The 15845-nt window shown below is 38.5% G+C and overlaps 1 non-coding gene across 1 annotated transcript; it reads left to right on the top strand.

Annotated features, from left to right (window-relative positions):
- The first annotated feature begins 3192 nt into the window (after nucleotides 1–3192).
- LOC112535666 lies at nucleotides 3193–3299 on the top strand. The gene has a single exon (XR_003079750.2). It is a non-coding gene; the product is annotated as a small nucleolar RNA R71 (small nucleolar RNA).
- The last annotated feature ends 12546 nt before the right edge of the window (nucleotides 3300–15845 follow it).

Below are 15845 nucleotides of genomic sequence, written 5' to 3'. Positions count from 1 at the left end.
TCTCAATGTCGAATTCCTGCAACAATAGAATCCATTTGATCAATCTTGGCTTAGCATCATGCTTATTAAACAAATACCTCAAAGCTGAATGGTCAGTGAAGACGATGGATGGTCTTTGATAAGATGAGGTATGATCAAAATTTGTCGAAGGCATACATAACAGCCAACAACTCTTTCTCTGTAGTAGTGTAATGTTCCTAGGCTCCTATTAACGTCTTGCTAGCATAGTAAATGGGTTGGAACTTTTTATCAAACCTCTTTCCAAGCACAGCTCCAACTGCATAGTCACTAGCATTGCACATTAGTTCAAAGGGCAGCCCCCAATCAGGCGAAGCCATGGTATGGGTTGTGGTCAGAAGTTTCTTTAATAACTCAAAAGAAGATACACATACATCATCAAAAACGAAAGGTGCATCCTTAACTAGCAATTGAGTAAGAGGCCTAGCAATCCCAGAGAAATTTCTAATGAATCTTCTATAAAATCCAGCATGGCCTAAGAAACTCCTAACAGCCCTAACAGAACTAGGGAGTGGTAGCTTAGATATTGTTTCTATTTTAGCTCTATCGACTTCCATTCTCGTATGTGAAATCTTATGCCCTAGAACGATTCCCTCTCTCACCATAAAATGACACTTTTCCCAATTTAGCATCAAGTTAGCCTCAATGCACCTAGCTAACATGCGTTCTAGATTTGCCAAACAATGGGAGAATGAGTTACCAAAAACAGAGAAGTCATCCATAAATACCTCCATCGACTCCTCAATCATATCATCAAATATGGCCATCATTTAGTTGAAATGTAGGCGCATTGCATAGGCGAAAAGCGTAGATATGGCGAATGTCCGGGCGAAGCGGTGAAAGTTATCTTCTCTTGGTCTTTGGGTGCAATTGGGATCTAAAAATATCCTGAAAAACCATCAAGAAAACAGTAAAACATGTGTCCTGCCAATCTTTCTAACATCTGACCAATGAAAGGAAGAGGGAAGTGATCCTTAGAGTTGCATCATTAAGCCTCACGTAATCGATGCACTCAGGAATCTATTACGTCCGTGTAGGTATCAGTTCATCCGCTCATTTCGAATTATTGCCATGCCTCCTTTCTTTGGCACTGACACCGTAGGGCTCACCCAGAAGCCCATGGGAAATAGGGTAAATTAATCCCGCATCTAGGAGCTTAATTACCTCCTTTTCACTACTTCCTTCATGTTCGGATTAAAGCGCCTCTAATAGGCTGAACTATTTGCTTTATAGCTATCCTCCATAAGAATCTTATGAGAGCGAAACTTGGGTTGATCACAGGAATATCAGGCAATTTTGTAGATGGCCTGCCTACCTCTTGAGCATCTAGAGTTTTTGCTTGCTCCTCAGGTGTTAAATCTGCTGCAATTATCACCGGCAACTTTTCTTCCTCGTCTAAGAATCTATAGCTTAAGTGCTTGGGCAGCTCCTTCAATTCTAAGGTAGGGGCCCTCGAAGAAGATTTTACCGCTCACTTCGCACTTATAACTTTTGTCAGAAGAAAGGATCGGTTGATAGGCTCACTGTGATAAACTAGCAAGCTGCTCCAACACTTGCTCGTTGGACAGCTCCTCCTCCTCTCCTTGCAAGGCTACCTGCAAAGGATCATCAAGCAACATTTCCTATAAGTGACACTCAACCAAATTATCCACAATATCAATGGAAAATACAGTATCATCATGGTCTAAAGAGTGTCTCATAGTAGTCGCTAGGTCGAAGGTGATGGTCTCATCGTCTACCCTAAGTTTAAGCTTTCCATCACAAACATCTATTACGCCCTAGATGTTTCAAGAAAGGGTCTACCTGGGATTAAAGGTATAGTACTCTCACCTTCCATATCCATAACTATAAAATCTACAGGAAAAATAAACTTGTCTATCTTAACAAGCACATCTTCAACTATACCCCTAGGAATCTTGAACGGGTTGTCGAAGCCCTTCAAAATAAATTACTAATTTTCCTAAACTAACTTGTAGAAATAATGAAACTAGGTCGAATCCCAAGGGAACTTTGCATACTTTGGCATCTTCCTCCAACTTCCTTTTGTTGCTCAAAATTTCCTTTAGGAACTTTGCATACTTTGGAATCTGTGAAATAGCTTCAACAAAAGGCAAGTTAATTCGCAGTTGTTTAAACAAGTCAAGAAACTTACCAAACTGCTTATCAACCTTCTCCTGCTTAAGTCGAGCAGGGTAGGGGACTGGTGGCTAGTACTCTCTCACAGGGCTCTTCAGCCTGTCTTCCACCTTTTCTCCTCCCATTGTCTCAGACTCGGGCTCCTGCCTAGCTTGCTTATCCTACATACAAACATCCTCATCATCAACTAAAGGTAGAGAGCTAGACAATTGCTTACCTGACCGCAAGGTGACAGCCTTGTAATGCTCCCTAGGGTTTGACTCTGTTGTGCTACGGAGCGATCCTTGTGGCCTCTTAGACAGCATCTTAGAAATCTGCCCAATTTGACTCTCTAAATTCTAGATGGATGCCTACTAATTTCTAAGGGCACTGTCTGTCTGCTGGAATCTCGTCTCCGTCAACGTGACAAACTTCATCATCAGCTCCTCTAAGTTAAGATTTCTTTTCAGTTGGTGCAGGGGGCTGTGATGGTATAGCCTACTGCTGCAATTATGGTGGCTGCTGATGCACTCTCTGAAAGCCTGGTGGACCCTGAGCATTGTTATTTCTCCACCCAAAATTTGGATGGTTATGCCAGCCGGGGTTGTATGTGCTGTTGTATGGGTTGTTCTGCTGTCTAGGGGCATTACCCATGTAGTATACTGTTCCATGTCAGCAGAAACAATAGAGGAAGAATTATTACTAGAAGCAAATATACCTCCCACATTACAGTTTGCACTATAGTGCGGGCCACCGCAAAATTCACAGCTTATTTGGGCTGCATGAACCGGCATCTGAAGCTGGTCTAAGTTCTTAGTCAGAAGCTCCACTTGAGCTGCTAAGGCTGCTGTGGAGTCTAACTGGTTGACCGTTCCTTGTTTGACCGGCCGACCCCTAGAAGATTGCCACTGATAGTTGTTCGTGGCCATCTCCTTTATCAGGTTCTGCGCCTGCACCGGTGTCTTGCTGTTTAAAGTTCCAACTGCTGCAGCGTCCACCAGTTGCCTCGTAGTAAGGTTCAAACCGCTATAAAAGGTCTGAACCTGCATCCATACTGGTAGATCGTGGTGTTGACAGCATCTCAACAAGTCTTTATACCTCTCCCAAGCGTCGTACATGCTCTTGTCGTCCATCTGCACAAAAGAAGAAATGTCATTTCTCAATTTAGCAGTCTTAGCTGGAGGAAAATACTTGTAAAGAAATTTTTCAGCTAATGATTTCCAGGTTGTAATAGTGTGCGGTGGAAAGGACTGCAACCATCTCTTTGCTCTGTCCCTTAAAGAAAATGGAAATAATCTCAGCCGGATGGCATCATCGGTAGTTCCATTTATCTTGAAAGTGTCGCATATCTCCAAAAAGTTGGCTATATGGGCATTGGGATCCTCACTTGGCAGCTCCCCAAACTGTACACTCTGATGTACCATCTGGATCACATTTGGCTTTATCTCAAAATTATTAGCTGCCACCGCCGGTTTGAGTATACTCGTTTGTGTCCCATCCAATGATGGTCTAGCAAACTCGTACATCGTTCTGTTAGCATCCGCTGCGGCATTGCTATTGTGATTCTCCATCCCTTCTGGTTTATCTACAGGTACCTCAACCTCAATCTCCTCCTCTTCTAATTGCAAACGCTTCCTTAAAATTCTGAGGGATCTGATGTGTGCTACTTGTGTTAGCTACAATCTAAGGTAGTGTACCTATCGATGCAGTCTAGCACTAATGGCGAGTATCAAGGTCGTATTCCTCAGGAAGGTGAAAGCCCAGAGTTACTCCTTTGTTCTTTGTTATATTAACCTAAAATAAATAATGAATAATTTCTAAACTAACTAATACATACAAGCTAAATTCTAAGGGAGATGCAGGAGTAATTGATAACTAAAATAACCAAGACAAGAAAGCAAACCCAAAGGGGACCTAAACTAGTTGGCAATCAAATAAAAGATAAGGGATTGGTGAGTCTAATTATGCTACCCGTAGATGAATTCTTAACCGAATTCAGTTTCTCTCTCGAGATAACTGAATTTTTAAACCTAATAACCTAAAGTTGGAATCTCTTCCTAACGATTGATTCTTAAATTAGCATTAAGCTTTAATCCGCCTCTATTAAGCTTTGTTCTCCCCCGCTCTCTTTCTTTCTTTCCTCTCTTCTTTCTTTTAATTAGTTCCCCTTGTCGCTGCCAACACGGCCATGTTGATGCCCGTGTTCCCAACACGGTCTGGTATTTATGCCCGTGTTACTCTCTGTGGCCGTGCTCCCTAAGAACTTCCTTTTCTTTGATGTTTGATGTACCCAACACGGCCGTGTTGGTGACCGTGTTGGGAACACGGCCAGTGTTGAAATCAACACGGCCATATTCAGCTTCCTCATGCTCGTACTTAGCTTGTTTCGGCAGCTTTGACGTCCAATTATGCTCCAATTCTTCCCTTTATCATTCTTTGACTTCTTTTGAACCTAATGCATACAAACAGACGCATAGGGTGAGTGTTGGGACCAATTCACATCCAAATGTCCATAAAATCACTTAAAAACCCCATTTAGATGTGTGTATTTTACGCACATCAAGATCATTCTGGATCAGACAGAGGCTCTATAAGATTAGAGTTTGAGCTCCTGGTCATAAACTACCTGCAAGTGGGATGTAGCGACCGAAAAACAACAATAGTTAAAACAATGAAAGAATAAAATAAAGCAAAATAAAGACAGAAAAGTAAATATGGCTAAAGTAACAAAAATACAAGTTTGTTCTAGTTCACACAAAAAGTAAATTCCCTAGCAACGGCGCCAAAACCTTGATATGCTATTTACGTAGCTACAATCTAAGGAAGTGAACCTATCGATGCAGACTAGCACAAATGGTGAGTATCAAGGTTATATTCTCGGGAAATGGTGAACCTAGACCTACTGTAGTGTCTTATGTTAGTTAACCTAAAGAAATAAGTAAAGTGTTGTTCTATGATTAATTATGGACAAACAAGTAATTAAATGTCAAATTATCTGAAAGGATTTAGGAAAATTCTCGAAGGAAAAGCAAACCCTAGGGGACCTAAGTTAATTGGATTTTTGTAAAGATAGAGATTACATTGATTATCAATTTCAATTACCCGTGGACGAAGTCTTAACTGAATTCGATCTCCCTCTCAAGATAACCGAATTCCTAAACCTAATAACCTAAAGTTGGAATCTCTTCCTAACGATCGATTATTCGATTTGCATTAAGGTCTAACCCGCCTCTATTAAGCTTTGTTAATTCTTAATCTGGCTAGTCAATTACCCTTATCTCTAAGTGATTATTAACCAGTTCTTACTATTCAGTTTTTCGATTACTAAATGAATCTCTTAATTATATAAAGCAATCTAAATTCCACCATTCACAACGTCTCATGAATAAAGTGACTTCTCATTAATAATAAAAGCAAGAAGAATCAAGAATTGACAATCAAAATCTCATAACATTGAGATCAATCCACAAACATAGGAACCCCAATTGGGTTCAACAATTTAGCTACTCATACTAATAAGCATCACAAAATAAGAATTAAAATCAGAAAAGTAAATTAAAGGCATGTACACCCTTCTCTTTCAAGTAGGATGAGAAACCTTAATTTTCCAATTCAAAATATCAAACCCTAATTTGCCTCTTGAATGCTCCCAAACCTTGTCTTGATCTTCAAATCGATGTTGAAACAAGTGTAATCCTTCCTTTAATTGATGAAATTGATCTCCCAAAGTCGACAATTGAGGTCTAAAAACAAATGAATTGAGTGTGTATATTGGAAATCAAGTCAGAAAATCGAACCCCCATTTACCAAATCGATTTTGCCTATATAGTCCCTTCAACACGGTTGTGGTCGAGCTGTCTTTGGTCGGCCGCAGGCGAAGTCAGTATCTTGAACACACATTCCATTATGTTGACCTCTTCCAGGCCATGCCCAAGCCGGTGCTGAGCCACCACGGGCCGTGGTGGCTATGGAAACCATGCCGAAATGGCACTTCTAGGGGCAGCTTCTTGACAATTCATCACGGTCGTAGTCCAGGCCGTGCTCAACCTTCAGAATGCTAGTCCTTGCTCAATTTGATGGATTCTGGTTTGTAATTGTGCGTATTTCCTTCGATTGCTGACAATGTCCTTCGATAATGACCTAAAACGTGAAAGGAACCAAAAGACAGGTGATTTAGCATAAAATGAGATAATTAAGCAGAAGAATGTAAACGATTGGGCATGTAAATATGTGTAATATGGTGCCTATCATAATGTCTAACTTAATCACACAAGCAGTTTTCCAAACTCAATTGAATTTCTCAATCACAAAGGAGTTTTGAAATTGATTCAATAATGAAGAAGAAACAATAGATTTTATTATACTTGAATGAAAACTACAATCTTAAATCAATAATCCAATCAATTAAGCACAAGACAAGCCTAGCTTGGTTAAAGATCACCCCGAAATGGGTTTAATAGAATTAGTTACACATGTTCATGATTAAACTAATACAAGAATTGAAAACAAAGTAGACAAGAAATAAAAAGAATATGAACACCCTTTTCTCAAATGGTGAGATGCTATCCCCTCTTGAATAACTCTGTAACCAAAGTCTATAGCTCAAGATTTCTTTCTTCTTTCCTTTGAATCTTCGATCTAATCCTCAAGAGAAGCTATCTTGATGATATTGAAGTGGAATTCGTCTCTATTTTTCTCTTCTTGATCGTCTCGAAGTTAGCTCTAAAGGTCTGTCTTGAATACTTCAAAGTTCTCTCTCTATCTCCTTTTCTCTGTGTGTCGGTCTCTTTCTTTTTTCTTTTATTTTAACTTAGATTTCGGGATCAACACGGCATGGATTTGATTCATGCTGTGTTGATCTAAAAGTGTATATTTGGCCTTCTTCAGCATGGGTTGGATTTGGGTCGTGCTCCTCAGCACGGACATGCTCCTAGGTCGTGTCACTCTTAGAAACTGTGTTGCAAATCGCCTTTATTTGCCATAGGTAAGACATTTCAGCACGCCCTCTGATCCTGACCGTGCTCTATAATATGGGCGTGTTGAATATTCTAACACGCCTGATTCATCCGTTTCTTTCCGATTATGGTCTGATTTCCCTCTAATTTTGATGATGTACCTAGAAAAACACTTAAGACATAAAGGAAACTTAAACAGGGTGATCCTAATACAAAAACACATAAATTGCTCTAAAAATAACTCAAAATCAAGCATGCAAACATGTGTAATATCAAGGATTTCAAACTCTAACAGCTTTTGGTTGGGATGGCGGGGAACCAAGCCCCATCTGCTACTCTGATTGCACCAGCTAATCCCCCTACTAATATTAACTCAGTTGCAGTTGTAATTGAGACTGTTACTATAACCACAACAGCTACTGCTGCTGCTGCCAATGCTAATGTTGTAGACTCTGATAGAAGAGGAGTGCCCCAAGATTTCTAGAATTTTGATGAATATGTGATGGACCAAGCCAAAAGGGAAACAAACCTTGCCACTAATAAAGCATGCCAAATCCTGCTAAATCTACTTAGATTTTAGGATTTTGGGTCCAGTTAATGTTAATTAGCCTATTAGACTACCATATTCATGTTGGATCCAATTTTTACCCTAAGTCTATATGGCCCATTTTAATTAATCAATCATTTAATTTAATTAACCATGCAATAAAAAAATAAATAAATTAAAGGTAGAAAGTAAAACCTTATTATTACAACCGGCCTATAACTACGATTGTGAAATAAAAAGACCTAAAAACTATACAAAACATCGGAATACATAAAAAATCATCTATGAAAATGGAGGCTGGGCTTGAACAACCAATCGTCTATATGTGTAGAGCCAATCGGCTCAATGCAAAGGAATTGGCTCTGCATTGAACCGATCAGCTCTAGGATTCCAGGCTAGCTTTCATCGATTAGTCAGTACATTTTTGCACGCCTAGAGCCAAATTTCACATGCGCAGACAATAAAATCAATTAAAATAAAGGAAAGTAGAATAAAAAACATTAAAATAAAAGCAGTAGGAGTCGATTAAACGATCAAAACTCTATATTGATAAAAAAACCATAAGTACAGTAAACTAACAAATGGCAAATCATTCAAGCAATCATATTAAACATGTTTAAGTACATAATCATAATGGAAATATTAATACTATGACATGTCTCTAATTAGATCAAAAACCCTAACTGGCAAAATATCAGATTTCAAAACTCTAGAGTTCTTATTATCATATTCAAAATCCAATAATCATGCATATTCATAGAAATCCAAATCTAATCATACTGATCATAAATCAAAATTCTAATAATATTTCTAATGTAAGAAAATCTTTTGTCAGTTTTAGGAATATATCGATAAATATAAAATTTAAATAATTACCGATAATAATAATGATTATCGTCAAGAAAATCTTACAAAATCCGTATATGGATGTAAAATCATCGAAAAATGACGTCAGAATACAAAAACAAATCAGCCCTATGTAGAACGGATTGGCTCTATGTAGGGGAGTTTTAAAAATTTACAATTAGGTCCCTAAACTTGTGAAAACTATCGTTTTGACACCAAACTTTATTTTTTTGACAATTGAGTCCAAATTGATTTAAAAAAGCTAAGTCCAGTTAGATTAATCTCGACCCTAGTCTCAGATTCGCCTGTCCTTTACCTCCTGATATCCAAGAAGGTAGTAACTTTCATCATATAGTTTTCCGTTTTTCTCTTGATATTTAGATCCAAAAAAGGGATGCTGACAGCTGCCCTTGATTTTTCAAAATTTGTGACCGTGCAAATGCATTAAATAAATTAAGAGAAATCACAACATCAAGAATATAGCAAAAGGGTATGTGAGCTGTGGAAGCCACACCTTGTAAGCTCGATCTTTGATTGCTAATTTGATGTAGGGGCCACCCCGATTTGGGTTGAGGACTTCACCTGCTTAGGTTGAGGACGCCACCTACTTGGATTCAGGAGTTCTCCTACTTAGGTTAAGGACTTCGCCTGCTTGGATTGAGGACTTTCCCTACTTTTTAGGGAACTACGCCCCTTGAATTGGGATCCATGCCCATTAAGTTGATGGTTGTAGAAACTTCCTTGTGGCTATTTTTCATTGTAGAAAACAATTGGTTACTTCGGGTTAATTTGGTAATTTTCTATTTTCAAGTACTTAGGTTGAAATTTCCCTCCTCTAAGCACAGTTCACTTATTTTGATGCTTTCCGGAAGCTATACTGGCATTTGGCCATACAGGGACTAAAATATAATTTTACTGGATCAAGGACCAAACTTGTGATTTTCCCATAAATTCCCCCTCAAGGTGTCAATGGGGCTTCTATGTGTCTTCTGCGGGCTTATATTATTTTTTGGACTAAAACTTGATTTTGACAAGTCGGGGACCTAAATGGCATTTTTGCCTCTTGGGACATTTAAGTAGCGCTATCCACATTCTTCTTTCACTTTACCCATTTTCCTCATTTGTCTCTCTAAAGCTCTCTTTGCTCTTTCTTTGATTTCTCACTCAATTCTTAACCGTTTTCTGCAAAATCAGTCTCAAAATGGCAAGCTCATCTTCTAAATTCACTAGACGCACCTCATCACACCAAATTAGGAGTTTTTTGCCCCGATTTTCTGCCAAAATAACCTTGGACTTGTGAAAGGAGAGGAGATTCCTTTATAGCAAAATTAAGCACTCATCACACTTTTCTAGCCGTCAAAGAGGTAATTTCCTAGCTTAAACTTCATTTTCTACAACTTAAAAACTTAGTATGTGTATTATTTGCTCGAAATACATGAAATATTGCAAAAAATTAAGAAAAAATTTTAAACCCTAACCTGTAGAGCTTATTGACTATGTGTATAGCCGATCGATACTACGTAGTGCCAATTGGCTCTATGTAGATGCCGACTTAGCTCTACACAATGCAAATCGGTTGTGCACAGGCCAGTCGAAAGTTTTTTAGGGCTTTTTATGAAAAATAACATTAGATAGCCATATACTTACCTCTTTAAAGTATTTTTATATGCATATGATTTTTAAATACATGTTTTTATCTTCTAGTATAATATGGTGTCGATCTGGTTCGCCGATAATTTATATGGCACAGGCGAGTGGTTTAATAAGCTCTCTAGCTCTATTCAGGCCAAAATTAGAGACACCAGCTTTCGCCAGTTTGTGGCAACAATTCCCTCAGTTATTGGGAGAATCAATCATACTTCAATCTATGCTATGCTCGATAGGTGGATGGACACTACTCACACCTTCCACACTTCGGTTGGTGAGTTGACTCTCTATCCTCTTTCTTTTTCTACTATTACTAGTATCGACTTCTCTTCCACGCCTGTGCCTTTCGATAATGCGATCCACCACCAGTGTTCCGATGCCTATAAGTGCTTTATCACTGACTTTCTAGGGTTCTTGCCAATGTTCAAGAACTTGTGATGCATTGCTTACAAGTGCACCCCTCTCCACTATTGGGGCTTCATTCCTTAGAATGCTCAGAAAGTTGACTAGATGGCTTGAGATTTTCTAGTGTACCTCTTTAGTACAACCTTGTTTAGCAACTTAGGAAACTCGTTGAACTTTTATTATCTACTCCTCTACGAGAAGAACACTTGGAGAATTTTTAAACTAAAGTTCTGAGATAGTTGACGTACGGCTTCAACCTCTCTTCTTTTACCTCCATTCATCAAGGGCTTATTGGATTACCAATATAGAATCCACACAGACCATCAAATGCTTAACTGCTACTACTACAGCCGTTTCTAATCCAAATAAACACGCTTCATACTCTGCCATGTTATTGGTCACTTTAAAGTCGAATCTTTTGGCCATTGGTAGCATCTCCCCTTTTGGCATGATTAAAACTACTCATAAGCCTGCACCTCTTGCAATCATGGCTTCATCGAAGTATATCTTCCACTCCTGAATCTCGATTGCCCCCAGATTCTTATCAGGAAATTCGAGGTCCCAAGGGTCGTTTCCTTCGATCGTGTTTTGGGCTAGAAACTCAGCTACAACCCTACCTTTGCCTACCTTCTTAGTGATGTACTCAATATCGAATTCTGTTAGGAGCATAAACCATCTAGCCGACTTCCTTGTAAGAGATGGAGTCTCAAATAAGTACTTTAGAGAGTATATTTTTAAAATTGCTTACATCTTATAAGATTGAGAGTAGTGCCTCAACTTTCTTGTAGCTCATATCATGGCTAGGCACGTCTTTTTCAAGAGGTTGTACTTCGACTCATATGGCAACAACTTCTTACTGAGATAATAAATTGCATGCTCCACATCGTTAGGCATGCATAACACTACCATCACCCCCACAGCTTCCTCCTCTAAGGCCAAGTAAAGAATCAATGGCTTGCCATCCATCAATAGCTTATATATCTATGGCTTCATCAGATATTCCTTGATTCTACTAAAGGCTTTTTGACAATATTCATCCCATACAACGGGTTGATGTTTTCTTAGAAGCTTAAAGATAGGATCATAGACCATTGCGAGCTTAGAAATGAACCTGCTGATGTATTGCAGGCGTTTCAGGAAACCTTTGACTTCTTTCTCTATATTTGGCACCCTAGCTTTGACCTTGTCTGGATCAATCTCTATGCCCCACCGACATACTATGTGCTCTAACAGCTTCCCTAATGTAACTTCGAACACACTTTTCTTTGGGTTGAGCCTTAGGTTATACCTTTCCACTCGTCCTAAAAACTTGTTAAAGCTTGCAAATGCCCGTCCCTTGTTTCAGACTTTATCATCATGTCATCAACATACACTTCCACCTCCTTGTGCATCATATCTTGAAATAACGTAGTGGCTGCTCTCTGATAAGTTGCCCTAGCATTCTTTAGTCTAAAGGCATAACCTTGTAGCAGTATGTCCCCCTACTCGGTGATGAATAATGTCTTCAGCTTGTCCATTATTGCCATCATGATCTAATTGTACCTTGAGAACCCGTATGTAAAGGAGTACATCACATCCGTAGCAGCACTATTAACTATTACATCTATATGGGGAAGAGGAAAGTCGTCATTTAGGCATGCCTTATTCAAGTGCCGGTAATCCATGCACATTCGTATCTTACCATTCTTCTTTCGGATTGGAACAATATTTGCCAACCATTCGAAGTAGTAAACCACATTGAGGAAATTGGCCTTAACCTGCTTAGCGACCTCATTTGCAGCTTCTTGGATTGTTGAGACAATCTCACCTTCATGAAAAAATTTCACTTTTTGATGTACTGTGGAAGGGACTCCTCCTAGGGCATGGAACCACCTTCCCAATAATAGTGCAAAAGTTACCGGGATGTTTAGGATAGTGAATTCTACCCAAAATTTAATAGGACCCATATTCACTAGTGCTGAAAACGTCCCTTCTGCATATCTTTTTATCTCGTCATAGACCCTTATGACCATGTCTGATGGTTTTAGATCCTTTATAGTCATCCTTAGTTTAAGGAGTATGCGAGAAGGACACACATTGATAGTTGACCCGCCATCAACCATTACACATGGGGTTCTCTTTCCTTTTACTTTTGTTGCTATATAAAGAGCCTTATTGTGGTCTCTTCCCTTAAGTGGTAGGTCTTCATCTGAGAAGGTAATTATCCCGGTGCTCTTGTCAGTTACCATTTTGATCATATCCTTAGGGGTAGCTAATGTGCTAACACTTATATTAGATAAGTTCTGGATCAAAGCCTTTTGTGGTCCGATGAATGCATCAGCAGTTTCCAAACATCGACTATTTTTTTTCTCTTTCCTCCACCATTCTAGTAAGACGACATTCCCATCTTCAGGTGCTTAGTTCTCTTGCTTAAGCTCTTGTACCCCAACTTCCTTACCCTTACCTGCTAGCTCAGTCTCAGAATCAATATCTGCCCAGATGTCCTTGGCCTCGACTGTCTTAAACTTCACTCTCATCCTCGGAGCTATACCAGATGTCAATAGCCATGACTGACTTCTTTTCCCCTTCTTTCCAAACTTCCAAGAGACAAGGCTCACAAGTGGCTTGATCGTCAGTTGTCCTTATGGAATATGAGAAATGCCACTCATTAGTAAAAGTGTCCCGGTGATTATCCGGATGGCGAATCCCATCTCCATGCTAGTCTTAGTAAGTAGTTAGCGTGTCCTCCATTAAGTTGAAAAGCCTTGCAGTGCTGTAGTCGCTAAAGACACTTTGGTGCGTACCCAAAACTGCCACCCAAACATACTTGGTATTTTCTTGCAATGTCGTAAGTTTGTTTTTTATTAATTGGTATCTTCTTATCTTAAAAATAAGTCTAATTGTGTATTTTATCGTATTTTATTCATATACTAATTATTCTTTTGTGTGTTTTTTTCATATCTTGAGTGTATGGGAGTCGGAGCATCAAAGTTGCGAAAATTGGCCTAGGAAAATCCTTAAAGCCTATCGACTCTATGAACAGACGATCAGCTCTATGACACAACCAATTGGTTGTTCGTTCAACAGTCACACGTTGTTTTGAATTTCAAAGATTTTTGATGATTTTTGACTTTTTATATGTATTTTAGTCAATTTTGAGTTATTATAGTTGTAGGAGAGTTGTAATAGCTTAGTAATTTTCTTTCTTCTATTATTGTGCTTTATTTTGCTCTTTTTGTAACTTGTCACGAAAAATGCATATATGAATGATTAAATATTAAAAACTGATCATTTAGACCTAGGGCTTTTAATTTGACTTTGGCATCTAACTTATTGCCTATTAGGTTAAAAAGATAGTAAATTTGGCCTAAATTATAAAATCTAATTAGACTTAGGCAGACTTTGCCATACTTAATCTAATGAACTAACCCACTTAGAATTTAAGAAAATTAAATTAGACTTTGGCATGAGAAATGTAGCCCATTAAGATCTAATACTTGGTAATTGGAGCATAACTTATAATTCGGAACTAGGTAGGCCTCTTTTTGCATAATTGAATAGCTAATTGTCAATACCCATTTTACGGATCTAAATACCTGCTGAGTGATTGTTAATCAAATTGGATATCTAGACGTAGGGCTTTCAAAATTTAGGCTTTAGCATGTAATTTGTAGTCTATTAGGCTAATATATTGATAAATTGGGCTTAAGTTAAAATCCATCTAGATTTAGCAAGCTTTGCCATGTTTAATTTATTAATCAATTCACTTGGAATATGAGATCTGAATTAGGGCTTTAGCATGAAAATGGTAGTGCACTTAGAGTAAAAAACTTGGTAATCAAAGGCATAACATGTAATTGAGCTAGACTAAGTGGGCTAGTTTTCTCTTAGAACCAAGAAAGGGGGTTGAATTAGTGACCTCAAATCACGGAAATAAATTGAGATAGAAAATGCACAAATACTTTAAGAAGAATAAAGGAATTTAGAAGAGAGTTAGCGTTAGAAAGATTCACATAAAGATTTAAAGTGGTTCGATAACAGTCCTCCCTACATCCACTCTTCAAGATCGCACTTGAGATTCCACTATAATCTTCAAGATTACAACCTTTGGATTTTTCAAGTTCACCCAACATCTTGGTGTTTTTTAAGGCTAAAACTAAATCTCTTCACTTAGTGAACTAATCCATCACTAAGTCCCTTAACTCTTGAGTATTAAGTGGTTACTCAACAATCAATTCCTTGTATTTTTTATACCTAGAGTGACATAACAACTCTTTAGAACAGTTGAATATCGAGATTTAACTTAATACACTTTACAAAGAAGAGAGTTAAGTGTAATAAGATGAGAAAATAGATTTGTAAGCATTTCGGTATTAAATTCACATGCACTTGTCTTTTAACTCTTTATGAGGAGTATTTATACACTTACCAACCTTTTAAAGACGTTATAATACTCTCAAAGATCATTAAATGCAAATTGGATGACTTGGCAAAAAGTTGCCTTTGGTCATGAAAAGTGCCCCAGCGCTAGGAAAGCACCCTCGTGCTTTTTAAAAAGAGTCATTGAGACTCCAACGGCTCCAGACACGTGGCTCAGATTTGGTGGTTGAAGTTGCAATGCTCACTAACATTGCATTAAGTGCGAAAATAGCCCTTGCACCCAAATGTAGCCATTGTGCTTGTCAAGGGAGCGTTCAGAAGCGCCCTCGTGCTTTTCATCGCGTAAATGCCTGCCATGTTTGAGCTTTTATCTCCAACTAAGCCGCCCTTACGCTTCTAGAGGAGTTGACTCATTTACTGCTGGGTGTCTCTCCATCCTTGGGTGACTGCTATAGGGTCTTCCCTTGAGGCTAGTCAACTTTGACCACATGAAAAGCGCCATTATGCTTTCAAGGTGCCCTCACACTTTTCAGTTCTTTTTGCAAACCTTACTTGAGAGCTTGAGGGAATCTTGCCTTGTGCCCTTAATATATTGTCACATAGACACTCAAACATGATATTAGCCACATTCAATTTGGATGTTAAGATCCAAATAGAGATCAATTGACCCTTAGGTTAACAAACACAAATGGGAATAGGGCTTAACTATAATGGGCTAGACTTAGATGGACCTCACATATTGTAGTACTTGGTGTGTAGAGAATATTCATGTTGTATTTATAGGGAGTAAGCCACTAAATAATATAATTAAAAATAAGGATACACAAATAATAAAGTTAGCTTCTGGATCCGTCTCTAGATGTGGCTAAGCTTCCTTATAGAATCTAGTATGCCACTCAATTAGTAAAAGTGTCCTGGAGAATTACTCGAATGGCGACTCTCTTTCTCTATGC

The sequence above is a fragment of the Ricinus communis genome, chromosome 10, assembly GCF_019578655.1.
Source record: "Ricinus communis isolate WT05 ecotype wild-type chromosome 10, ASM1957865v1, whole genome shotgun sequence".
Taxonomy (NCBI): domain Eukaryota; kingdom Viridiplantae; phylum Streptophyta; class Magnoliopsida; order Malpighiales; family Euphorbiaceae; genus Ricinus; species Ricinus communis.
Note: the sequence above shows the minus strand (reverse complement) of the source record. Positions and strands in the feature narration are given on the sequence as shown.